Source organism: Ochlerotatus camptorhynchus, unplaced genomic scaffold, assembly GCF_037179485.1.
Source record: "Ochlerotatus camptorhynchus isolate MF236.1 unplaced genomic scaffold, CSIRO-AGI_Acam_v1.1 ptg000290l, whole genome shotgun sequence".
Classification (NCBI taxonomy): Eukaryota; Metazoa; Arthropoda; class Insecta; order Diptera; family Culicidae; genus Ochlerotatus; species Ochlerotatus camptorhynchus.
Window position 1 is genome coordinate 1,442,048 of NW_027040779.1, and position 27,926 is coordinate 1,469,973.

General features: G+C 40.2%; 1 protein-coding gene across 1 annotated transcript in view; it reads right to left on the reverse strand.

Moving 5' to 3' along the window:
• LOC135706756 (uncharacterized) overlaps positions 1 to 27,926 on the reverse strand; it is a 73,565-nt gene that overhangs the window by 17,320 nt on the left and 28,319 nt on the right. Inside the window, exon 2 of the mRNA XM_065228409.1 lies at positions 2,146 to 2,210. The gene's annotated coding sequence lies outside the window, so the exon portion shown is untranslated. The remainder of the gene's footprint in view (positions 1 to 2,145; positions 2,211 to 27,926) is intronic.

Consider the following 27,926-nt stretch of genomic DNA (forward strand, 5'->3'; position numbering starts at 1 on the left):
CAATGTGCTATACACTTAAATGTATAGTGAATGATTTTTAACATTTCAAAGTTTGAAACACCAGAAATTAACGTGTATAACACATTGAACCAAGGTGAAATACACTTAAAGTTAATGTGATTTTGCATTTAAAAAATCAAGTGTTTAAACACTTCGATCAAACGTGTGCAATTTTTTGAGTGTTTAACGTCGGTCTCTGTTCCGCAATCTGGTGCCAATCACCGACGGACATCGATTGCTATCCATTGACGGCAATCGAATGTGCAGGAAGGCAGCTTCCACACCTGCGTAGGATATCGCACCCATTCAACACACATACATGGGCCGGGACCAACGGCTTTACTTCCCTTCCGAAGGAAGACGTGACCAGAGATTTTTATGCCTCAGAAAAATCCCACCGACCTCGGCTGGGATTGAACCCAGACCCATTGGGGTGAGAAAGCAGTCACGCTTACCACTACACCACCGGCGCCGGCTATAAATAGGTTTAGGATAGGATCAAAGAAATCGATTAATTAATAAACGGGGAAGTATGTTCCAACTCGAAAAGGGTTGCGGTGGTTGAGCGAAAGTGAATTGGACGTGAATTATTTCCAACTTCTTATATGTGGGCCTGCTTTTTGTAAATCATTGGTCTTGGGCAGCATTTCTCAACATTATGAAATGCACATCTTTACCAAAGAAGCCAAATTGAAGTACATTCTAGGTGGTTGGAACCAGAATTAAACAGAAACCTTAAACATATGGTGCTTTGTGAACTTCCCTTTTTTTCATGATATCAACTTGCCTGATTTATTGATTCAAAAATAACCAACTATTCATTTCTTGAAACATATTATTGAGAGGATATGATTGGGGGCCCTGGTTTCAACCCACCATAATTACGGCACTTGTTCAATCGGTTTCTTTTGTTCACCAAAGCTGACTCTCATGCACCTCGAAAGCAGTGATGATTACTAAATTTGGAATTGGAATTGAATTTTTGATTACAGAGTATTTAATCTAATCAATACGCACTAGTTAACTGTTTTATGTGCACTTAAGTACTAACCTTTTAGGACATACGTAAAGGTTAGTGCGTAGTCTGTGTTCAGTTTTGAAATTAATCAGCTTAAGACTTCGAGGAGGGGTTCGATGGAATTACCTCGAGAGTACTATTTTTTTATCTCTTTATATGCTCCAAATTCAAAATAAATTTCATTTTATTTTAACATAGGTGCTCCAGCTACAACAGTAACTTACCAGCCTTAATTGTTATGATACATATCTAAGTGTTTTTAAATTGTTCCTGCAGTGGTATTTCATTATTTTTAACAGTTTTTTTTTTAACCTGCATGTCAGTAAGGCAGTTGAAATCTTAAAACTAAAACTAAAACTAAACCTTATCTAGGTATACAGGAAATTAATCGTTGCAATTGAGGATTGCAACGATTTTTGCCTGAAATTATTAATTATTTTGTTGGCCATTTGTTCTAAAGTCTCAACATTCGAAATTCTATGTACTTCGGTAGTACTGTACCAGGGAGGCAACTTCAAAATCATCTTCAAATTTTTTTTCTGATTCCTTTGAAGTGCTTTTTTACTGGTAGTGCAACAACAAGACCATATTGGCACAGCGTAAAGCAAGGCCGGTCTCAAAAGTTGTTTAAATATTAGAAGTTTATTCGTCAGGCAAAGTTTTGATTTCCTGTTTATAAGAGGCTACACACATTTTATATATTTGTTATATTTAAAAGTTAATTTTTGGTCAAGTACTGATCCAAGATAATTCACTTGGTTTGACCAGGAAATTGGAACTCCGTTCATAGTGACTAAGTGACTACTATTAGGTTGCAAAAAAGCAAGCTCTAGGCTTATGTTTATATATAATAAGTTGAGTTTTGTAAGCGTTGGGAGAAATTTTCCATTTTTGTAAATAAGAAGAGAAAATATCTAAACTTTTCTGCTCTCTGATGCAAGTAACACGAAGACTTCTTCCTTTAGCGGAATGCCTGTGTCTTCAGCGAACAAAGATTTGCGGCAATCCTGAGGTAAATCAGGGAGGTACGAAGTGAAAATGTTATACAATATAGGCCCAAGAATGCTACCCTGAGCAACTCCTTCTATAACAGGTAGTCGTTCAGATTTGGAATTTTGATAATTTACCTGCAGAGTTCTGTCAGTTAAATAATGTTGAACTCCTGATGAATGTGGGCGTCTTAGTGCAATATCTGTATAAAGAGAGAAAGAGAGAGAGAGAGAGAAAAGGATTAGTAATTTCCATTTAATTCCACTAGCTTATTTGCTTATCCTTGACAGATACGCGTATTTCGTCTACAATGTGCAGAATTCTTCAGTGCCTTGTACTAATACTCGACTACTCGAATTTTGAACTAATTTCATAATAAAGAGTGGAAATTGAAGCTTTTTCAATTTAGTGTAGTATACAGCTTTCCAAATCATTCAAATCATCAAAATTCACAAAGGTCTACTACCCAAACAATAACATGTATTTTCCAAGTTATAAACTACATATCAGGTATTTCCCGATTCGATTCCAAAACCACCTTTTCATGCAAATCGGCAAAACCTTTCTTTTAACTTTTCCTTGGACTTACCCATAATAAACAGAACACACAGAATGGATGCGCAGCCGCATCCAATGCCACTACTTTATTTAGACTACCTGTCCTAGAGCTATCCGAAAAACATACTATTGTAACTTAGTATATAAGCCGTTCTCCATAATAAAGACAGACATCTTTTTTAACTCTAACGTTCTCGCAGACGGACATGCTGTTCGTCGTTGTTTCATTTGAAGATCACCTTCTCCGCGAGCATAGCTGATTAGCGAACAAACCTTCATGCCAAACACTGTCGAATGCTTTTTGTATGTCTAGAAGAGCAACTCCAGTTGAGAAACCTTCAGATTTGTTTGAACGAATTAAATTGGTAACTCTTAAGAGTTGATGAGTAGTTGAATGTTCATGGCAAAATCCAAATTGATAATCTGCAAAAATTAAGTTCGTATCAATGTGAAACATCATTCCTGTCAAAATTATCTTTTCAAAAAGTTTACTTTTTTTTTTATTGTAGTCACTTTAACACTCTTGGGTTATTCGTGACTTGTCCGGGGGTGAGATTTGAACTCGCGACTTTGGCGTGAGAGGCAGTGATGTTAACCACTACGCCGGGACCGCCCCAAAAAAAAAATTGAAGAAAGCAAACTTATAGGACGGTAGCTAGAGGCTTCAGCTGGATTTTTTTTGCCTCTGGGAGTTTTTTTTGAAGATGATATAGAAAATTCCATCATCACGTGGAGCTATCTTATTATGAAACTTTTTAGTTTCCGAGAGAAAATATTCAGATAAGCATTCTGATTCTTATTAGGACTAGTAAGACCCAAACTGAAATTATGGGAACTCTAAAATTGCTTAGCAAGTTTCTGAGCTTTGAAACGATAAGATAATTAATTGCCCTTTTTGTGGGGGGCTTATGGCTTCTTCAGTTTCTGGTCTTAACGGCCCGGGACTACCATTCCAGTTCAGCTACAAAACTCGACTCATTTATTCATTAATTCTTTAGCGAGGGCAAGCTCGCGGGCTGTGGTGCCTACGTATAATTATAATAACAATAATCGCTCATGGATAAATATCCGGGCTCGCGCAGGGTTGGCATCCACCACACGCCCTATTTTATAATTTTTAAATTTTAAGCTATAGTCTAAAATTTAAAACTATTTTTATCTTTTTCTTTTTTTTTTAAACAACCTACCGTGTGTGCGATACCCCGTATCAGCACCACGTAGACCTATATTCTATCATGAAAATTTCTAACCATACTTGTGTGTGATACCCCGTATCATACACCTAGTCCTAAATGAGGTTTTTATGGATATCTCATACCCGTGATGAACCTCTTATCCTAGTGTGGCAACATCCACCACACACCCTATTCTACTTTTATCTATCATTACCTATAAAACTTTCTAACTCTATCCTTATGTATTATTTCGCTTTTGTTGTTCATTTCAATTACTACGTTTGGCTCTTTCTCCTCTATCACGGCAAATGGACCAAAATATTTGGGGTCGAGCTTTGTTCCGGTCTCCTGTCTGACCAAAACAAGCTCTCCCGGATTAAATTTAGAAACTGTTTTGTTCACGTTGTATTCTAGACAGCGTTTTTGTTTTGATGCCAAAAGTTTACTCCTCACTTCTGATTGAAGTGTCTGGAGTTTGAATTTTAAAATTTTACAATAATCCTCCATGTTATAAATTGGTTCTATAGGTGATTCGTCCGCTAAATTAGAAGGCAGTTTACATTGCTTTCCAAATACTAGTTCAAAAGGCGTAAAATTGGTCTCAGAGTGGTACGTAGTATTGTAATCAAATTGAAAGAATGGCATCCAGGATGCCCATTCAAATATTTTGCTACCAGCGTGAATTCGGAGAAAGTTACCCAGAGATTTATGGGCATTTTCCAAAGCTCCAATGGACTGATGATGGTACGCGACAGAATTTAATTTCTCAATCTTGAGAAGTTCACAAATATCTTTAAATACCGCGGACATAAACTCAGTACCTCTATCCGTCGCAATGATACTTGGAATACCAAAATTTAGGATAACCTTCTCAACGAAAGCTCTTGCAACTGCGCTCGACGATTTTTCCTTAATCGGAGTCGCAGTTATGAATTTAGTCAACTCACACTGTGTGGTGAGGACGTATTTATTGTCGTCAATATCTGGTGGTAATGGACCAACCAGATCGAGGTATATTTTCTCGAATGCCGTGTTGGCAGTCGTCGTTACTATCATTGGTGTTCTGTTTGTTGGTAAATTCTTATTCTTTTGACATAATTCGCAAGTTTTTATAAAATTTCTAATATCTTGCTTCATTTTTGGCCAATAGAACTTTTGTTTTATGGTGTGCAGGGTTCTATTGATCCCTGCATGACCAGCTGTCGGTAGGACATGATAGTCATTTATAATTGTCTGTCTTTCTTTTTCATCATTAATTTTTCTAACATCATCCCCGATTATGACTATTTTTGGCAAGCCTTCATATTTCAAATTTCTTAAATTTTTGATAATTTGTATAGCGCTTTTATGTCTTTTAATGAAAATGTGCACATTTTCCAATTTATTTTCCTTTATATATATCGCTATCCTTTCCATTAGTCTCCGTAGATGATCCAACGTACTTGTAGCCGGTATTTTTATTAATTCAGGGGAGATCTCAATAGTTTTCAATTCCGGACAGACTTTCATTTGGATGTATTTAGTCTCTGACACTTGAGGTTGATCAGACCCATCAGTGTCAGATTCTGTGTTTTGTAAAGTCAATGTTGAATTTGTCTTCGATCTTGTTGTTACTGGCATAGCCATAGCTTTTAAATCAGAAATAGATATACGTGATAACGCGTCCGCTATTACGTTGTCTTTTCCTGGGATATAGATCGTTTCGAAGTCGTATTCCTCGAGTGCTAATCTGAATTTGGTCAGGCGACTCGAAGGATCCGTCAGAGAGAAAAGGTATACTAATGGCCTATGATCAGTATGAACAATGAATTTCCGTCCATAAAGATATGGTCGAAAATGTCGAATTGCCCATACCAAAGCCAACAGTTCCTTCTCTATCGTTGGATAATTTGTTTCTGCTTGGTTCAATGCTTTACTGGCATATGCAACAGGTTTGCCATTATCGTTAGATAAGACAGCTCCTATCGCGTAACCAGAAGCATCCGTATGTAGATGGAAAGTATTGGTTTTTTCGAAGTTCGGGTAATCTAATACTGGTGGGTCAATGAACTTCGTCTTTAAAATGTTGAATGATGTTTCACATTCTGAATTCCACATAAATTGTGCTCCTTTTCTCGTTAGACGATTTAAGGGTGCACACAAACTTGCAAAATTTTTAATGTGCTTTCGATAGTAATTAGCGAAAGCAACAAATCGCTTTACCTCATCAGCATTTAAAGGAGTAGGCCATTTTTTCACTGCTTCTATTTTAGCAGGATCAGGCCTAATACCTTCTGCAGATATGAGGTGTCCCAAATACAGTAATTCTGTTTTAAAGAAATTACATTTCTTAGGATTTAATTTCAAGTTCACTTTTCGAAGTTTTTCAAAAACAGAAATCAGATTTCTGTTATGATCTTCGACTGATTTCCCAAAAACAATGATGTCATCTAGATAGACCAGACATTTTGTCGTATCTAGACCTGACATAGCAATTGTCATGAGCCTTGAAAAAGATGAAGGGCTTATTTTAAGGCCCATGGGCAGTCTCGTCATCTGATACTGCCCCGAGGGTGTTGAAAATGCTGTCACGGGTCTATCTTCCGGTCTTAAAAGACACTGATAGTAGCCCTGAGAAAGGTCCAAGTGTGAGAAATATTTCGCACCAGCAAGTGCGTCAATAATATCCTCGATATTAGGCAATGGAAATTTGTCATCTTCGATCACAGTATTCAATTTCCTGTAATCGATGACCAGCCTCCATTTCTTCTTATCCCCAGAACTCTTCTTAGGGACAAGTAAAATGGGGCTGTTCCATGCCGAAGTAGCTTTTTCAATAATTTGGTCGTTGACCATTTTTTGGATTTGCTCTTCCACTTCGGTTTTTTGCATATGCGGCAATCTATAGGGTTTACTATAAATTGGCTGTGCTTGTGGATTAGTTTTCTTGTGGTGCCTACGTGACCCTTTTCGTCGCATCAGCATAAATGCGTTCATCGCCCGGGTGGCGTGATCGCATTTATGCTGATCCTCAATGTTTATAATCGCTCATGGATAAATATCCGGGCTCGCGCAGGGTTGGCATCCACCACAGCTTTTTCCAAATTTGCGATCAAAATTTTACCACCTTCTTTATGCCCTAGAATAGGCTTTTGAGGTTTTTTTTTTTTTCAAAAATTTTGTGAGTTTCCAAAAAGGTTTGGAACTCGGGTCCAACCAACAGCGCAAAACAACAACTCCGATCTGTTCTCAGCAGACGAACTGATGGAAATTTTCGTCAACATGTCCGGTGCTCTTCGTAAGTGCCGCAATAAGCCCGAACAGATCCAAGTGCTCGGTAAGTTCATCATCCTCTAAGTATCGTCACCTGGAATGCTTGCTCTGTAAGAGCAAAAGGTATTGAGCTTGCCGACTTCCTCCGCAAGCACAGCGTCGACGTGGGCCTTCTAACCGAAACCCATCTAAAGTCCAGCGACAGCTTCTGGTTGCCTGACCACAACATTATTCGGCTTGATCGCACCAGCTCCAGGGGGGTGGTGTGGCGGTCGTCGTCAAGAAAGGAATAAAATACCACACTCTGTCCCATATCCGCACCTCTTTCATCGAGGCCCTTGGTGTGGAGGTGGAGTCGTCTGGACTGGATACGTCTACTGCCCTCGACAGTTTGCCGCCAGCAGTGGACTAGCAGCTAAATTCAAGAAGGACTTGTCCACCATCACCGGTAACGGTTCTCGCTTCGTAGTAGGATGAGATCTAAATGCTCGTCATGAGGCCTGGCGGAGCTACCAGCAAAACCAGAACGGTCGTCTGCTGTTGGACCACTCACAGCATGGGCTGTACTCCGTTTGGTTTTCGGATGAGCCAACATTTATCTCACCGGCGGGCAACCCATTGACGCTAGACCTGTTCCTGACAAATATCGGCTTGTCCAAGCCGGTAGCCTTGAACGAACTCAGCTCCGACCACCAACCGATGGAGGCTGAACTGGGCTGCAACGTGGCTCCTGCTTCAAGCAAGGACTATCAGTTAGGACGCGTGGTAGACAGGCACATCATCGACAACCCGCTGCTTGACTCCGCGGAGGACACCGACCGGGCGTTGGAGGGACTCCACCAAGCCTGTTACCGTTTGTAACATTTGTTGATGTATTTCTGTATGTTTATCGTATTCTGCATATCCATTTAAATTTGAATAATAATTACCAATTTGATACCCCTAGTTTTAGTAAACTAAACAATACCACAGTTTACTACCAACTGCTGGAATAGGTGATGAGCCAACAAATTGAGTTCAGTGGAACATAGGAGAATGGGTACGAGAAGTACAGAGAAAGGGAACGGCGAGTAGCACGGAAACTTCTTCCGCCACTTGCCAAGTAAACTGAAACAAGAGCAGTTACATAAGCTAAAACCCGTTAAAAGTTTATTGAAGAAGAGTAAGAGTGTCGTAGTAGCAGTAGTGGATAGAGAGAGAGAGAGAGTCAGGACCCGTTAGTTGTGAGGGTAGCTTTTGGTGGAGAACTGGCCTCTCGACGATACCGAGGTTGGACTCGGGAAGATTAGGATTTGGGTTCCACCCCAAATGGTACCTAGCAGGTCTCCACACACCCGTGAAATCCAAGTCTGCCATCTCCACAGACTCTCAGCATAGCCAACATTTGTTCGCCAAAGTCCGCCATTGTGCTAACCGACCGGCGTCGCCAGACGCTTTCACCGAGTCTTCATCAGCCTCACTGTTTCCCGCCATCAAGCTAGCCACCGTCATCGAGACCACCACCACCAGCACCATCACCCCCACCAGTAAACTCCAGCAGCCACCGGCCGGTCAGGTAGTACACACCACATCCCCCCCCCCCCCCCACACACACACACACACACACACACACACACCATGTTTAATTAGGGAAATAAATGGTAAAATTATATTTCACCAGCTTCTTTTTACTACACCTTAGCCGAGGTCTGATTTGCCGAGTAAAGTACACCAGCCGACCTTGAGACTCAGAAATAGTTCTCCAGCTCTGCTAGCCATTAAAAGAGGTTGTTGTATAACCCACCCTCATTGGTAGGCCGTTGCTTTGCCAAACCCGCCGAGGTGTTTGTCCTGGTAGCCCCCTAGGTACCCCACCCTAGCAGCAACAAGCCATAAACGTGGCTGACGAGGCGTGCGTCCGATGAGTTCCTGTGAGGGGTAAGTTTATTGCCATTGATTCCCACACCCAACTCTTGATTCGCCTGAGAAATGTTCGTAGACGCCAGTTCCAGATAACCGGAGATCTAGCGAGGAAACGTGGAATGACCGATCTGAACAAGGAGATTGCTTCCAGAATGGTCTCACTCCGAAACGACAGTTTCGGGCGGCTTGTCCAGAATCTGGACGAACGCTCCAGACCATTCTGGAATGTTGCCAAGGTCTTAAAGATGCACCCTAAACCCATTCCACCACTCAAAGATGTTAATGATGACGATCGGCTTCACCCCTCAGGAGAAAGCAAATGCGATTGGTGAGCATATTGCCAAATCGCACTTGCTTTGCTCCAACATCCGCTCGAAGTATAGGTTAAGCAATGCGTACTCAACCTTGATTCCTCCCATTGTGCCATCCCCTCGGAGACGGTTGCGTGTTCTTCCTGTTCGCAGATGATTCCTCAATAACCGTCAAGGGTAGGATGCCTCGCGAAATAACAAACAAGCTCCAACGATGTCTTGACGCCTTTGCTGATTATGCCACCACGTGGAAAATTAAAATCAATGCCTCCAAAACACAAACAATCATGTTCCTCCATCGGCAATCACCCAAACTAAAACCGGTTCCCTCTTGTACTGTAATCATGGAAGGCACAAGGGTTGAGTGGTCCGCTGAAGTAACCTATCTCGGGATGTTGTTTGACGAAAAGCTCCTATTCCGCTCGCATGTGGAGGTGTCTGTATCCGCTGATTTGCCATAGATCCCGCCTCTCAAGGGTAAAAAAACTGGCGGTCTACAAACCAGTGATGGACAAAACACCGGTACAGCACCGGTACGGATTTCTAAGTCATAACCAATGTGCTGATCTGTTGTACCGAGTGTTTGGTGCTGCTGTCGGTTCGATGCACACGGTGCGGTTCTGATTTTACAGTACCGGTGTTCGTGTTCACAAGGATTGGCGTTGACGGCGACTCTGTAGCTCTTTACTCCTATGGAAAATCCATAAGCAAACGTCAGACTGTGCGTGAAACATGGCGGACTTTGTACTATCCTTTCACTCCACCGAAAATTCTCATAAGAAACTGTCTATATTTGCTGGAAGAGAAATTTTTTCGGCGGTGCCGTCAACGCCAATGATGTTTTGAATTCAAGAACCGATCTGGTACTGTTGTGTGTTTATGTGCGTGGTGTGCATTATTCAGAATTGCCAGTGATGGCAAATAACTAAACATAATTTTGGCGGGGGAGTCTCCCGCCAGGGGGAGTTTGGTAAAGAGAGATGATAAAACCGATTTGTCCTAGCTCGCTATCTACTTTCTATATGCAATTTTCACACTGCCGTAATCTAAACGGAACTATCAATTCTATACTTTCATCTCCTCCTCATCTATCGTATAAAAACTACCACTTGAGGGATTCCATCCAGAATGAGCTGAAAAAACCTGAAATCGTGCTCGACCATCTTCGATTTGGATGATACTTTGCCCATATTTTCAGTATGATAGACCAAATATTTTCCGCAGGAAAGGAGACCCTTTTGACCCAAGGGTAATTTTCGAAAAGGGCCTATGTGTTTTTGCTCACATACTTTAAAAAAATGTAATTCGAAAACAGTTGGTTGTAGAAAAAAATTTACTAAGAAGAAGTTGTAGGAAACTAATAAGGCTTTATAAAAAAATAGCCACACTGAATTTTTTTTTCGTTTTTTTACAAAAAAAATAATAATAAACCTCAAAGTTCAAATAACAAAAAAAAAACATATTTTTGATTTTTTTTTTTATATTTTTTTATAAAAACTCGAATAGAAAACAGAAGTTTTAAAAACAACTCTAGGATGGACAAATTTTCAATAAAAAAGGTTTTCAAAGAGCAACTTTTGAGGCATTTTTGAAAATTTCATTATTTACGGCAAAATGTTCTGTTTGATATTAGTATATGATTATAAAAATCATTTCAAACGATAGTGCCAATATCGATAAACTTCCTAAATATAACCGTTTTCGAGATATTTCAAATTTACTTGCATCAAAATCATTTTTTTTGTAGAATATAAGCCATTTTCATAAGTTAATCGTGATTCTCCATCAACTTTGATAAATTTAACAAGATACACATATATTTACCTTCAATTTGTCTTTTGACGATTGAACGATCAGACAACCCGTTTAGAATTTACAGGGGAAATGAAAACACTATTATTTTAAATATAGAAACCAACACAAGTTAAGTTGCACTTATTTTCATTTTCGAGCGTAGTGTCATCCTATTTAAGTTGTTAATATTGATGTGCCTGTCCATCTTATTATCTTAGGTACATTATAATGTCTTCCATGGTATTTTTCTTAAAAAAAAAGAGCTTCTCTGTTAGAGTAGCTTCAATCCAAAAACAAAATTTATACCTGAATATCCAAATAGTACCTACGTTTGTATATAAGCGTGACCATCCTTTTGAAAACAGACATCACTAAAAAAATCAAGAAGGTCGAGTGTTGCAAGCCGTTTTCCTAAACGGTGTTCGTCAAAGCTTTCGAAAATTATCCGAAAATTTGATTGAAAAACATAAGTTCCTAGAGTGGAAATTTAATTTGGATACATCTCTATCAATCTGTGATACGTGTCGCTTGAATTTAAATAGAATCGAACCATGTGCTGAAGAGCTGGAACTAGAAGTGCAACCGTCAGTCATGGACATCGTGGAGCCACAGCCATCTACATCTCGACATGGCCTCGAAGAAATACCATCAATAATGTCCATCCAGAAATACCATCGAAATACGTCAATAACAACAGTATCATCTCAGGATAGTGGAGAGCAACAATTTTCCAGGACGCATAATATTGAGCTATTCAACAAGGGCATAGCTGGTGTCAACGTATCGACAAATCCAGAATGTTAACTATCCCCGGAGAAAGTATATGGACATTACCAATGGCATTAAGAAACGCATCTGCGGTTTTCAAGCGGAAGAAGATGACCTGGAGCAACTAAAATTAAAAGCTGCGGAACACAATGAGATGATTGGACAACTGAAGGAGAGATTTGCTGATCCAGGTTCATCGAGAGACGATCAAATAAGGATTCTGACGATTTTGCCGAAATCTTGGTCAACGCAACGGTAATGGACGAGTTTGAAACAAGCTCGATGCTTGGCAAACGGGAAAGGAGTATTGGCCACCCCCAACAAAAGGTTAGGACACGGTTTGGATCCCGAAATTAAAAACGAGGTATTGCAGTTCTTCGAAAGCGACCAGATAAGCAGAACCACGCCAGGACTAAACGTTTACGTTTCAGTGAAGAAGGAAGGTAAGAAGATTCATATTCAAAAGCGACTTTTAGTTTGTACATTGCGAGAAGCTTTTATTAAATTTCAAGAAGTTAGTAAAAATAGCATTGGATTTAGTTCATTTGCAGCACTAAAACCAAAGCATTGCAAATTACTTGGTAGTTCAGGTTCTCACAATATTTGTGTTTGTACCATCCATGAAAATATTAATTTAATGCTTCATTGTCTTAGAAAATATTCATTCGAAAAAGATATCAACCGTTATTTTGAAGAAATATTATGCAGCTCATCATCCAGAACTAAACATTGTTATCTCCGCGAATGCGAACGTTGTCCAGGTCTCTCAGATTTTGAATGAAGTTTTTCAGAAAAATTCGAGGAAAAGGGTACGTCTGAAATATGTTTTGAACAATGGGTTTCAACTGATCGATGTTGTTTAGAGAAACTTGAAAAACCAGTAAATGGATTTGTTCCTTATTTTTGCGAAAAGTTGGATAAACTGGTATCCCATGATTATATTTAAACTCAGCAGTCTAGTTTCTTGAGAAATACAAAAAATACTCTTAAAAATGGAGAAGTTGTCATAATTTGTGATTTTACTTTACTGGAATAATCAACAAGCTACTATTCATCCTTTTTGCATTTATTATTCAGAATCAGGTATAATTAAAAATTTAAGTTTGATCGTAATCTCTAAAGTTTTAAAACACGATACAATTGCGGTGCAAGTATTTATTTCAAAATTACTGACCTTTTTGCAAACAAAAATTCAAGTAAAAAAGCGATGATTATGTCTGATGTAAAATTTGTAAATTTAAAACGAAGTACAATATTGATATTGAATGGCACTTTTTTGCAACTTCGCATGGCAAGCGACCATGTGACGCGATTGGTGGCACATTAAAACGAATGGCAAGGAACGCAAGTGTGGCTGTAGAACACGAACATCCAATCACAAGTGCAGCAGAGTTATATGCATGAGCTAACCAGAAGAGTAATGATTATTTAACAAAAATATCATTTTGTTTTGTGTCACAAAAGGAATACGAACAGGGGGCTGCAGAATGGAAAAGCATTTTTGAAAAGGCCAAAACGATCCCAGGTACAAGAAAATATCACTGTATTGTTCCGATTTCCGAAAATAAAATATCAGCGAAACTATTTTCGAATGACGAATAACGCACCATTCATAACATATAAAAACGTGCAAATCAAAAGTTCATCAAATAAAAATATATCCAACGAAAAGGTTTATGTACAAATTATTATTTTTAAAGACGATCGAAAGTAATAAATGTAAGATGCGAAATAGCATCTTCAACTATGTAAAGCCTGACGAGCTTTCCGTTGAAAGTAAAATGGCTTAAGCGCCACTCCCGAGGGAGACCATTTACCAATTTTGAGGTTGCCCGACCGTATGAGACCTTGCAGGATTAGGTTCCTATTTTTCCCAAATTTTGGGCGGAAAGCGAGTTGGCTGACTAGAGCTATTCAATTAGAAAAAGTATGTCACAAATAGTGAAGTAAATGCAACTGAGGAGAATATGCTGCCAATAAACCGCCCGGACCAAGATTAACCAATGCAAGATTCCGGTTGTAGGAAAACTGGGAAATACTAGCAAATACCCTTCAATATGGGTGTTTTCGGAATCGGGATGACGTATATATACCGGATATCAATGTCAGACGTCATCTTGAAACCTAATATGGCTGCTTCCGGTTGCAGAAAAACTGGGAAATAATGCCAAATATCTTTCAATATGCGTATTTACGGAATCGGGGTAATGTCAAGAGACCAGACATCAATGTCTGAAGCCATTTTTAAATCCAAGATCGCGGCTTCCGGTTATAGAAAAACTGGGATATAATGTCAAAAATTCTTCAATATGGGTATTTGTCAGACTTCAAAATGATTTCCAGTTCCTTCGCTACCAATATTGTCTATCAAAATATTTGACAATTGAATTAACAACTGTCGTTTGGTAAAAATATTTATTCACATATTTGGGAGCACTGTTATTTAATTATTGCCAATGATCTGAACCAAGAACGGTATACCCGGTTTTGGTTACATATAATTGAACCATGCACACGGTTCAGATCTCCTGAACCAAAACCAAAATTCTAGCACACCGGTTTTCGGTTTTCAAGCTGCGGTTCTGAACATCAACTCGAAAACCGGCATTCGGTGGTACACGAAAACTCAACCGAACCAGTTTACACGGGAGTATTTTTTTTAACACGAACTAGCACACGGTGCGCACCGGTTGGTTCAGTTGCCCATCACTGCTACAAACAAATCATAGCACCGGCGATCCTCTACGCAGCTCCGATGTGGGAATCATGTGCAAAGACTCACAGGAACAAAATCCAGATCGCTCAGAATAGAATGCTGAGGATGGTACTTGATCGTTTCGACACTTGAATAACAAATTTACACAAACATTCCCAAAATAGATTCCAGAATTAAGGTTCAATTTACTTTGATACATTTTTTAAAAATTCAAAAGCAGTTTTTTTCGACGCATTATTTTAGATTGCAAAAAGCTCGCGTCATTTTGTGTAAAATATCAAAAGGAATCGATTAGTGCGAGCTTTTTGCAATCTGAAATAATGCGTCGGAAAAAACTGCTTTTGAAATTTTCACAAAAATGTATTTTATCAGAACATGCTTTGATAAGCAATTTTTATTTAGTAGATTAGGTGTACATAGTAAATGTAGGTTAGTTGTAGTTGTAAATAGTAGTTATAAGTAGTCTCCTTTTTCCAATTCAAATCAAACCAATCCCACCAAGGTGGTCATACTTTAAAATAGGCCTGATAGAACTAGGAACTGTAAATAATAATTAAAATCTCAAATGTACAAAAGTTGAAAAGACGCATCCGTGTCACTTGAAAATTCATACGTGTAAAGCATACAAAAACAAGAAATAAAGATCATATAAAGTCAAAACATCCCACTGCGTCCTAGCAAGAAGTACGGTCGACTTGTTTCGCGCTCCGTTAATTTGGAAGTTTTCTCGCTATTATCTGACGTAAATAATCAGTTTTTTCTCGCTTAGTGATTCCTGGCATAATTCCCGATACATTTTTATCAAAAAGTGAGTTTTTTTTTCTGAGAAGAAAGTGTGTTTTCGGCATCATCGGAAGGAAAATTGTTTTTGCGATTGCCAATTCGCCAACCATTTTGCGCACCATCGGTGCGTGGTAACGCATACTTGCACACGGATCATCGTCATCGAGTGTCAGCATCTGCCTCCGCATTACACCGCTCATCTATCATCGTGTGTTCAGCTGAGTGCCGACCCTCATACAAGCACACACCAATGAAGACCGCCCGCACACGCGGATCGAAGATCATCCAAGCTGCGCGTCGCTCCGCTGCTGCTGTGTAAACGCTCGGTGGTAGTAGTATAGGATTATCAGATAAGTTTTTGTTCTTGTCTCTTTCTTTCTCCCATCAGTTAATTTTTAAGTTTGTGTTTCTGTGTTAGTTTTCTTTTTTCGTGTATTGTGTCAGAGTAATTTTGATTATCGTTGCAGTGGTAGAGCGTTTTTCGCTCCTACTAGTACGGCAAAATGGACATTTTGTCGGAAGACGAAATGGACGTTTTGTCGGAAGATGACACCACTTTGCCACACGATAGCAAGAAGGGTCGAAAACGTCTGTCATCCCAGAAATCAGTTGATGCCATCCCTGGTTCGTCATCTCAGTCTGGTAATGGACAGGGACAGATAAGTCCCCGATCGCGAGCCTACCCAAAAGACTCGACTGGCCCATGGGTTGTTTACTTTCAGCCCAAAAAGAAACCTTTGAATGTAATGCAAATTACTCATGATCTGACGAAGCGGTTCTCGGCCGTGACCGAAATCTCGAAGGTGAGGTACAATAAACTTCGCGTTGTTGTCTCTAACCTGAAACAAGCTAACGAGATTGCTGCCTCCCAGCTCGTAATGATAGTATAGAGTGTACATCCCAGCTCGTAATGTGGAGATCGAAGGTGTGGTCAACGAAGCGAGTCTGACCCCCGAGATCTTGGCGAAGCAAGCGGTTGGCCGTTTCAAGAACCCCTTGCTTCCCACGGTTGAGATAATGGAAGTCCAGAAGCTGAACTCAGTATCTTTCAGCGAGGGTAAAAAGAGCTTTACCCCCACAGACTCGTTTCGAGTGACCTTTTCTGGTTCAGCCCTTCCTCACTACATCGAGTTGGGAAAACTTCGGCTACCTGTGCGTTTGTTTGTTCCTCGGGTCATGAACTGCCAAAACTGCAAACAGTTGGGACATACGGCCTCTCACTGTGGCAGCAAGGCACGCTGTTCCAAATGCGGGGAGAAGCACGAGGATGGCGCCTGCACAGTCACTGCACCAAAATGCGTGTACTGTAAAGGAACTCCTCATGGTCTCTCATCGTGCCCGGCGTACAAACAACGCGGGGAGAAAATAGAACGCTCTCTTAAGGAGCGTTCCAGGCAGTCTTTTGCAGCAATGCTAAAAACAGCCACACCATGAACCAACGACAAAAATCCCTTTGCTGTTTTGTCTGATGCCGAGTCTGACTCTGACTTGGCTGAGGAGGGAGTTTATTTCAGTCTTCCGGAAGGTTCTGCACGGAAACGAAAACGCATCCGTTCGCGGAAAGTTGCAGATAAGGAATCCCAAATCAGCTTGCCCAAATCAAGGAGTGATGGAAAAAAGGAAGTTTCAACTCCTCCTGGTTTCCGCAGAACTGACTTTAACCAGAATTTTCCATCTCTCCCGGGGACATCAAAAACCCCTGATGGCCCATTTTTAAGAACAGAAGCCCCTTCTTCATCCGGGTTGTTCTCATTTGATAAAATTGTGGACGATATTCTCAAGTATCTCACTATTTCTGATCCTCTCAAAAGCATTGTGAAGACCCTCTTGAAGCAATTGACATTGAAGTGGCCCCTCATTGCAGCAATCATTTCCTTCGATGGATAATTTTCCAAACGAGGTCGGGGATTTGATCACTATTCTACAGTGGAATTGTCGAAGTCTCATTCCTAAATTAGATTCTTTTAAGTTTTTAGTTCACAATAATGATTGTGATGCATTTGCTGTTTGTGAAACTTGGCTCTCTTCAGATATAGATCTTCCTTTTTATGATTTTAACATTATTCGACTGGATCGTGAGGATTCGCGTGGAGGAGGGGTGAATCTTCCACAATTTCCAGGTATTGAAGTTGTCGCATGTCAGGCTATTATTAAAGGTAAGAGCCTTTGTATTGCTTCTGTTTATATTCCTCCTAGAGCCGTTGTTAATCGAAAACAACTTTCAGATATCTGTTCGGTACTTCCTGCTCCACGGTTGATTATGGGAGATTTTAATTCCCACGGTACAGGCTGAGGGAGCTGTATGATGACAACCGTTCTACTTTGATATATGACCTCTGCGACAGCTTTAATATGACAATTCTTAACAATGGAGAAGTAACACGTTTGGCTGGCCCATCCTCGAATGGAAGTAGATTAGACCTCACATTTTGCTCTAACTCATTATCGTTGGATTGCACGTGGAATGTGATCCAAGATCCCCACGGTAGTGATCACTTGCCGATCAAAGTTTCAGTTGCCAGTGGGTTCAATCCGTCGGAACCCGTTAACGTCGCGTACGATCTTACCCTAATATCGATTGGACAAAGTTCAAGAATGTGATAGAAGATGCCATAACGTCGGTAGAAGGGCTTCCACCGTTGGAGGAATATAACTTCCTCTCCAATCTGATCTTGGACAGCGCGCTTCGAGCTCAAACTCGGCCGGTTCCAGGAACGTCTTTCCGTAGGAAACCTCCTTCCCCTTGGTGGGACCAGCAATGCACTGAGGTTTATCGTAAAAAGTCCGACGCGTTTAAGTTTTTCCGGAAACGTGGAACCCCCGTACATTTCGAAGCGTACTCGGCTCTTGAACGCGAACTCAAGAGCCTCATCAAAGCCAAGAAACGCGGATACTGGCGGCAATTCGTGGACGGATTATCACGCGAAACGTCGATGAATACGCTTTGGAATGCGGCGCGAAGAATGCGTAACCGGTCTTCAAACAACGAGAGCGAGGAGTACTCGGATAGTTGGATTCTCAAGTTCGCGCGAAAAGTATGTCCTGATTCTGTGCCGGCACAGATGATTCCTCGCGAAACGATGAATTCGGTAGACGAGATCAGCCAGCCTTTTTCAATGCTGGAGCTCTCACTCGCACTCCTTTCGTGTGGCAATTCGGCTCCGGGGGCTGATAGAATCAAGTTCAACTTGTTGAAGAACCTCCCAGACGTCACTAAGAGGCGCATGTTGAACTTGTTTGGTCAGTTCTTGGAGCTTAATATTGTTCCGGATGATTGGAGGCGGGTGAGAGTTATAGCCATTCAAAAGCCTGGAAAACCCGCGTCAGATCACAACTCGTATCGTCCCATTGCGATGCTATCGTGTATTCAAAAATTGTTGGAGAAAATGATCCTTTTTCGCCTGGACAAATGGGTTGAGTTGAACCACCTACTCTCAGATACTCAATTTGGATTCCGTAGGGGCAAGGGAACGAACGACTGTCTCGCGTTGCTTTCCACTGAAATTCAGTTGACTTTTGCTAAAAAAGAGCAAATGGCTTCTGTCTTCTTGGATATTAAGGGGGCTTTTGATTCAGTATCGGTTGAAGTCCTTTCAGACAAACTCCACGCTTGTGGCCTTTCTCCATTAATTAATAACTTTTTGTACAATTTGCTGTCAGAGAAACATATGAGCTTTTCTCATGGAAACTCTACAGCTTCACGATTTAGCTACATGGGTCTCCCCCAGGGCTCATGTTTAAGCCCCCTTCTGTATAATTTCTACGTCAGAGAAATTGACAATTGTCTAAGTGACAACTGTACGTTGAGACAACTTGCAGATGACGGAGTAGTGTCTATGACAGGGCCCAGAGAGGCCGACCTGCAAGGACCCTTACAGGATACCTCAGACAATTTGTCTACTTGGGCTATTCAGCTAGGTATCGAATTCTCCACGGAGAAAACTGAGTTGGTCGTTTTTTCTAGGAAGCATAGCCCAGCACAACCGAAGCTTCAACTTTTGGGTAAACCGATCACTCATTCTATGTCCTTCAAATATCTTGGGGTCTGGTTCGATTCAAAATGCACCTGGAGATCCCACATTGAGTATCTGAGACGAAAATGCCAACAAAGGATCAATTTTCTCCGAACAATTACCGGAACGTGGTGGGGAGCCCATCCGCAAGATCTTCTAACGTTGTACCGGACAACGATTTTATCGGTTTTACAGTACGGTAGTTTTTGCTTCCAGTCGGCGGCTAAAACGCACATCATAAAACTGGAACGGATCCAGTATCGCTGTCTTCGTATCGCGTTAGGATGCATGCACTCGACTCATACGATGAGTCTCGAAGTGTTAGCGAGAATGTTGCCACTCTCTGATCGGTTTTCGGAATTATCCCTCAGACTCCTCACCCGTTGTGAAATTATGAACCCACTGGCGATTGCAAACTTTGAGAAGCTTCTTGAGCTAAACCCTCAAACTCGTTTTATGACATTGTACTACGTGTACATAACACAGGATGTCAGCCCTTCGCAGCATAATCCCTATCGTGTTTGCTTCTCCGACTTCGTCAATTCTGTTCATTTTGATTTATCCATGACGCAAGAGATTCGCGGAATCCCAGAGCATCATCGTCCCATGATTGCTCCGTCAATTTTCGCTGCCAAGTTTGGCCAAGTTGATTCCGCAAGATCGTTCTTCACAGATGGATCACTAATAGAGGCGTCCGCAGGTTTTGGTATTTATAACGAATTTCATAGCGCCTCTCGAATGCTTCATGCTCCTTGTTCCGTATATGTTGCTGAGCTGGCGGCAATACATTATACGCTAGAAACGATCGCCTCACTTGCACCAGATCATTATTTTATTTTTACGGATAGTCTCAGTTTTGTCGAGGCTATTCGCTCCATGAGGCCGGTAAAGCACTCCTCGTATTTTCTCATGAAAATACGAGAGCTTCTAAGTGCTTTATCTTTAAGATCTTTTTATTTATTTATTTATTTATTTGATCACCATCTTCGACTACGTCGTACAGACTCATTACTTAAAACCTAATTTAATCTAAACGTCTTATTCTAGCACTAAACACATGTTTGGTCAAAATAAAATCAAACTCGCTACAAACATCATTAAAGGAACGCAAACAAGAATTAAAACAATTATTAAATCCAAAGTTCGTTCTGTGAAATGGAATTGCAAGTAACGGGGAATTACGGAATCGTCGAGGAGGAGTATTCCATGGAATCAGTTCCAGAAGTTCAGGACAGTCCACGTTTCCTGTTATGAGGTCAAAGATAAACAGTCGTTGCAATTTGAGACGCCTGGCAGAGAGGGATTCCAAATCAATCAGCTTGCATCGGTCGGGATAACTTGGAAGATTGACTGGATCATTCCAGGGGAGCTGACGCAATGCAAACCTTATAAAACTTTTCTGAATCCTTTCAACCGCAAGGACATGCGTAACGTAAAATGGAGACCAAACCGGGGAAGCATATTCTAAAATGCTGCGAACCAGCGAGCAGAATAGCGTCTTGAGACAATAAACATCGGTGAAACCAGAAGCATGACGACGAATAAAACCAAGCACAGTATATGCTTTAGCAGTTACGATGTTTATGTGTTCGTTAAACCTTAGCTTCGAATCGATCGTAATGCCTAGATCACAGATTGAAATTGCACGTTCTAGAGAATCCGGCCCCATGTAATATTGATGGTGAATAACGTTGTTGCAGCGAGTGAAGGATATTATTTTGCACTTTTTGCTGTTTACGCGCATGCCGTTGTCACCGCACCAGACTATCACACGATGTATATCTTCTTGCAACGCGACACAGTCAGTGGGAGAAACAATCACACGGAAAAATTTTAGATCATCGGCAAAAGAAAGTTTGGATGATGAGAGCATGTCACACAGGTCATTAACATAAATGATAAAAATAAGAGGACCGAGAACACTGCCTTGTGGCACGCCAGATGGTATGTTGAAAGTCCTGGAGCGTGCGGAATTCACCATCACGAAAGCATTGCGATTAGACAGGTATGAATAGAGCCATTCAGTGATCCATGTTGGAAATCCAATGTGGTTCATTTTGGCAGCGATGAGATTGTGCGGTACTGTATCAAACGCTTTCGCAAAATCAACATAAACCGAATCCACTTGTTGCTTCGATTCTAAGCTACGGGATATCGCTGATACATAACACATTAAGGGGGTATTCCCAATCTTTTGCCTTTTTTCGGCCTGTTTTTCAATTAATTTTTTTCAAGGAAAATGAATAGTAATGCGCCTAACTCTTTGGGATTCTTGTTTATTGAACATTAAAGTTTACAAATAAAAATTTTTCGACATAAAAAAAGACATTATTGACGTCACAAAATGGCAGCAAACAGACCCCTGTTCGCCGCAAACGCCTGGACGGGCGAAGACTTTTCTCGGAACGGCTATCTGAAACAGATTTCGTGATGAAATTAATAATCTGCATAAGATTCTCTGGAGCTTCTCCCGTTGGCAGCAAAAAATCTTGCAAATTAACAAAATGGCGGCCAGATGAAAAAACAGGCGATTTTTAGCCCGCTTTTTTGCAGCTTTAAGGTGCTTCAAACAATGTTAAATGTTAATATTTTTGGCTGAAAGTGGGAGAAGCTCCAAAGAATTTAATAAGGAACAAAATGCGCAAAGATTCAAGTCAATATCTCTTATAGTTTCTGAGAAAAATCTTCGCCGGATAAAAAAAATGTGGTTTCGAGAAAAACGCGTTTAAAGTTTTGACTTTAGTTAAAACCATTTGGGGGTTCTTACCATTAATCTGCTATGCCTGGACACCGAATTCGCTGATCGGAAAACGGCTTGGGGGGATGAAAGTATATAGTCTAAAGTACAAAAAAACGTGAAAAAAAAATTGATTTTTTGAAAAAAAAGATCGGGAATACCCCCTTAAGTTCGATGTTGTTGAACGATGCTTCATAAAGCCGTGCTGACTGTTGGAGATGATCGGTGCAGCAGCTCTGTACAAAACGGTGTGGATCAGTTTCTCAAATACCTTACTGAGACTACAAAGTATGGATACACCTCGATAATTGGTGACACACTTGTAGCTTCCGGATTTATGGATCGGTACTATGGACGCCATTTTCCATGCATTTGGGAACGTTCTGTCTTGGAGCGAACGGTTGAAAACAGCAGCAATGGGCGTCGCCAGCGTAGCGGCGCAGTTCTTCAAAAACACAGGAGGCAAGCTGTCTGTTCCAGGTCCTTTCTTTGAATCAAGCTCATTGAGAACTTTCTGTACTTCGTCTGGAGAAAACTGTATACACGGTAGATTAATGTTATGGGACGGTATCTGTTCAAAACAGTTTTGACGTTGCACGGGTGATGCTTTACTAAACACGCTCTCGAAGAAAGTAGCAAAAAGATTGGCTGCTTCTGAGCTTGACCGAGAAGTAGTTCCATCTAAGTTGACTGAGCCAGGGATTCCATTTCCAGCTTTCCGTTTCTTGATGAAGTCCCAGAAGCGTGAAGGATTTTGCTTGACGGTTGACTGAATACTGAGCAAATAGTTTTCATGTGTTGCAGAAAGAATGACTTTGTACTCCAACTCAAGCTCACGGAGTCTAGCTTTGTCAGACCCAGTTTTTGTAAGGAAATATCGGTTGCGCATCTTACGTACATTGTTATGAAGGTTACGTAGCTCAGGAGTCCACCACGGTTGGTTGAAAACAGATATCGATTTTTGTCTTTTTCGAGGTACATGACGGTTGATAACTTCTGAGAGAGATTCGTAAAAAGCTGATAGCATCTGATCTACCGTACCATTATTCGATAATCGTTCCCACTCAATATCCATAAAAGTAGAGTTCAACAAATCAAAGTCGCATGCCGAATAGTCAAATTTGAAACAATGATCATGATCGTCAAGTAGTGTTGGTGCGTCACTCTCGTCAAGTAGTAAAATAACTGGTGTGTGATGGTTATCTATAGGCAACAGCGGAGTAGATGGTGCAATCAGGTCAAGATATTCCGGTAGATTGGTAAAAACAAGGTCCAGCAGTCTGCCATTTGTGTTGACGAAACTATTAATCTGTCTCAACCCGTTGGCAAACATTGCTTCTGTAAAGTTCAACTCAGTATCAGTAGATACATTCGAAGGAATGAATCCATTAATGTCCTCGTCAAGATGCCATCGCAAATTAGGAAGGTTGAAATCGCCAACCGACAAGATTATGTCAGACTCCGATAGACGATCTGCAACAAGTTGCACTGCATTAGCATGAGCAGTATATAACTCGGTACTCGAATTAGGTGGGAGATAGATAGCAACTACGTAAAGCGAACGAAGTTGTGACTTTATGCAAACTGCGATTTGTTCTAGTTCATTACAGTTAGCCATCGAAACAGATTCACACTCCAGTGTGTTCTTAACCGCAATCAGCACTCCACCACCTTTGTCATCACCTTTGCATGGGTCCCATCTCATTGCTCGATTGCGGGCAATGAGAAGGCGGACTCGCTTGCAAAGGTGGGCGCTATGGAAGGCGATATTTACGATCGACAAATCGCCTACGACGAATTTTTCTTCATTTATCGTCAACAGTCACTCGCCAGCTGGCAAAATAAATGGAGTGAAGGGAGTTTAGGACGATGGTTATATTCAATCATCCCTAAGGTGTCGAAGTGTCCTTGGTTCAAGGGGTTGGATGTGGGTCGAGACTTCATTCGTATGATGTCTCGCCTCATGTCCAATCACTATTCGTTAAACGCTCACTTGTTCCGTGTTGGGCTGGAGGACAGCAATCTCTGTGAATGTGGACAAGGTTACCAGGACGCAGATTACATTATTTGGTCATGTGCTAAGCACCGTGGAGTCAGATCCGAGTTGTACGATTCCCTTCGGGCTCGAGGTAGACAACCTAATGTTCCAGTTCGGGATATTTTGGCTAGACGTGATCTGGAGTTTATGCAACTCATATATGTTTTCTTGAAGAATATTAACCATAGATTGTAAGTTTGACTAACCTTGTGTTTAGTTTGTGTTTTGTATGTGTGTGTATTTTTTTTGTAGATTTGTTTCTGTAATAATTGTATAATTACAGAGTTGATATAACGTCGATAGGATTAAGTATATGTTTTAGAAATAGTGACATTTTTTAATCATAAATCATATTCCAAATCTCCTTTTCCCTCTCCCGATCCAAACAATTGTCATCCACTAACCTCGAAAAGACCGCGAGTAATCGGTTCAAATCCTTTAATTTTAGATTTAAGACATTTATAATATATAAAGAAAATGATAACTTGGCTCTGTAAAGTTTATTCGATTGAGCCTGTACAAATAAAGTAATTAACAAAAAAAATATAAAGTCAAAAAAAGAAGCGCGTGGGGAAGTGGAACCGGTAGATGTATAGTTATGGACATACCGATGCTCTACCCACGTCCACCAACCAACCAACCGTGGCCTAGACGCTGACTCAACAACATCCCCGTATTCGACTCCATGCACGAGGCACCTGGCGACAAGAATCAGCATATCACACCAAACAGGCCAACGCTTACTCGACAAAGCACTTTGGACACCGAAGAATTCGATGACCAGCAATTGTCAACTTAGCAGTTGACGATCGGTTACCACCCAGAGGAGTTTTGCTAAGACAGCAGCAACAAAAAACAAAACCAGTTGCAGAGGCAGGAGCGAGCGTAGTTTATGTTAGGTTCTAGGTGAGAACAGGAGTAGTTCAGATTTAGTGTTAAAAGTGAAATGTTATTACCTTTTAGGGAATAAAGAATTTTTTTTTATGATGCCAAGAATCATCCTGGCATAAGTGTATCTCTTAGCTGAAATGAATAATCACTGAGATTATTTCTAATACAACCGTTTCAACTTGCCCGATGTACTTTAACTATTATGCTTACTGTCAAAGCATTGAACAGGTGGAGAATCTGTATACGAGCTTTTGTTCTGACTTTGAAATTCAATAGCTGAAACCCCCCAATTTTCAATTAATGTTGTTCTAAGCACCTACTTATTGGAAACCAAACGTTTGATTTGAGAAAACTCACAGTATTCAATTTTGCATCATTCTACGAACATGCTGTAAAGTACATAAAGATGATGCATGATAATTATGTTAGGATTGTCCTCCTAATTGGAGAACAAAGAGGTGCTAATTCAACCCTTTAATTTTTTTTTTAGTTTTTAGTGATGCATGATGACAGATTACACTATTAACTATGTCCAGAAAGTCGTGAAATAGGATTAATTTGTAGGTCATCAAAATTCGGAAGTGATTTTCTCGATATGGTAATTTAGAATTCTGCCCTTTTCAAATGTTAGTCTAAAACTAATCTTAATAAAAATAACGATAATAATACATAGAAAATCCACAATCTCGTACTGGCGAGCAGTGCTGAGCTTTGTCATTGTCATTGACAGACTTTTGCGCGATATTTACAAAATTGTTTTTCACATAGTCTTAGATAGACTTGATCCTCAAAAAAAAAAACCTTCGTCAGAGTCTTATTTATTTTTTCGTCAATGACAAAGATTCACCTGGTAACAAAAGGTGTAATTTCGTGTATTCTGTAAGAGCGTGTGTCACTTTTACTCATTCGTATGGAGAGATTTCTAAAAGCGTAGGTAGCTCCGGTGTCCGGTTTTAACAGCTCAATTGTAAATACAGTGCTTTCCCGTTTTTGGCAACAGCGAGCAAGGTGATTAGACCAAATGGAGCAGGATCTTGGAAGTGTGGGACGGTCGAAAAATTGGAGACAAGCAGCCACGGACCGAGTGAATTGGCGTAACCTTGCGATGCAGGTGCACTCCTGAGGGATGTCGGACAAGGATAAGTAAGTAAGTTACTTTAATGATATGTACTCATGAAACTGCAAGGCGTTTGGAAAATGAGGAAATTGGAAGTGTGGCTTTTAATACCTTTGATGCAACATGGGGCTGCAAATTGATTTTGATATTTTTCTTTAACTTTGGCGATACTAATGCAATTGAAAAGCGTTTGTTAAGTTTTATAAAATTGAAACTGCTGGTTTGAATGTCACTTAAGCAATAGGAGGCACAAGGTTCTTTAAATGAATTTGTTTTTATTTTGATGGCGTTCAGATTGCATCCGGAAATTGGAATGGTTGGTTTGTTACAAGTTATGCTACGGTCCTTATTTTAATTTTAATTCATACTTTGATGACACTACCCGAGCAGGAAGAAATGACTCATCAATAGCTAATTCAGATCCTGATACCAAAATGTTTAGCCTGCTCAGACAAAGCTTATCACAGATAATGCAAATGTTCTATTGAAGTGTAGTAATTGTCTGTCAGATCAGAGTTGTGACGAGCAGAATGTATCGGTTTCGGATACCAAAATGATGGGGGAAGCAATGAAGCAATTTTCTTCTGTTGCTAACTCTATCATCGGTCTACGAAACAACGTTGCTGCTCAGATAGACAACGCGTTGAGAATTGTCATGGAAAAAATGCAACAAAATTTGAACGATTCATTAAGTTGCTTTGAAAAATTAATTAGCGAGAAATGGAAAACGATGACTAGTTCATGTTTTGAAATTAGTACAGATAAAAATTTAGCTGCAACGAATGGCGCATCTAGGACGGTTCATTCTGAATCGGACCGAAATCCCAGACGCAAAAACAGTAAATTTCAAAATAGTGACAACGATTCGAATGATGATGTTTTTCAAGAAAATGCGAGATTTGCGGTTTTTGTAAAAAGATCTAGTCGTGCAAATAAAAGTAAAAATATTAGTAACAGTAACAGTAATAGTAGCATAAACAGTAACAGTAACATTAATAGTAACAGTAACAAACAGAGTAATCGTAAGACTCGTCCGGTCATTGTGATCAAACCAAAAGAGTCCAAACAAGCTTGCGAAGATGGTCGTAAGTTTTTGAAAACACAGTTAGATCCAAAAACACACAAAATCAGTAATTTCAGGAATGGTAAAGATGGCTCCATTATTGTTGAGTGTGCAACAGGAGCTAATCTAAATGATGTGAAAAATGGTATTGAAAGCAATCTGGATGAAAAATATAGTGCTGTTGTTCCCACTTCGGTGCCAAGATTGAAAATAGTGGGCATGAGCGATAAGTTTTCCTCCGATGTCTTCATTGACTACTTAAAAAGTCAAAATGAAGACATCGCTATAAATGATGTAAAAGTAGTGAACATGTTTGAAAATCAACGCTTCACTTATAACAAGTTTAGTGTTGTAATTGAAGTCGATGTCGATACTTATAAATGTTTGTTACGTGCGAAAAAAGTAAATGTAGGGTTTGACCGGTGCTCGATAGTTCCCGCGATTAATGTGTTGAGATGCTTCAAATGTGGAGAATTTGGGCACAAGAGCATGGATTGCAAAAATTGTGATAGATGCTCTAGGTACAGCCAACAACACAAAACGTCGGAGTGTACGTCAACTGTATTGAAATGTATTAATTGTTTGAAACCGAATAAAGAACGAAAAATGAACTTGGACGTCAACCATGCCGCATTTAGCTCGGAATGTTTGCTTTATAAAAGACTTTTTGATCAGAAGAAAAGCAGCTTGCGTTTCAATAAATAGCAGCCAAGTTCCAGGAATGTGAATCAATTCGATTTTTTATACTTGAATATTGCGGGGTTGTCAACAAACTACGTAGCATTACGTCAGATTGTTGA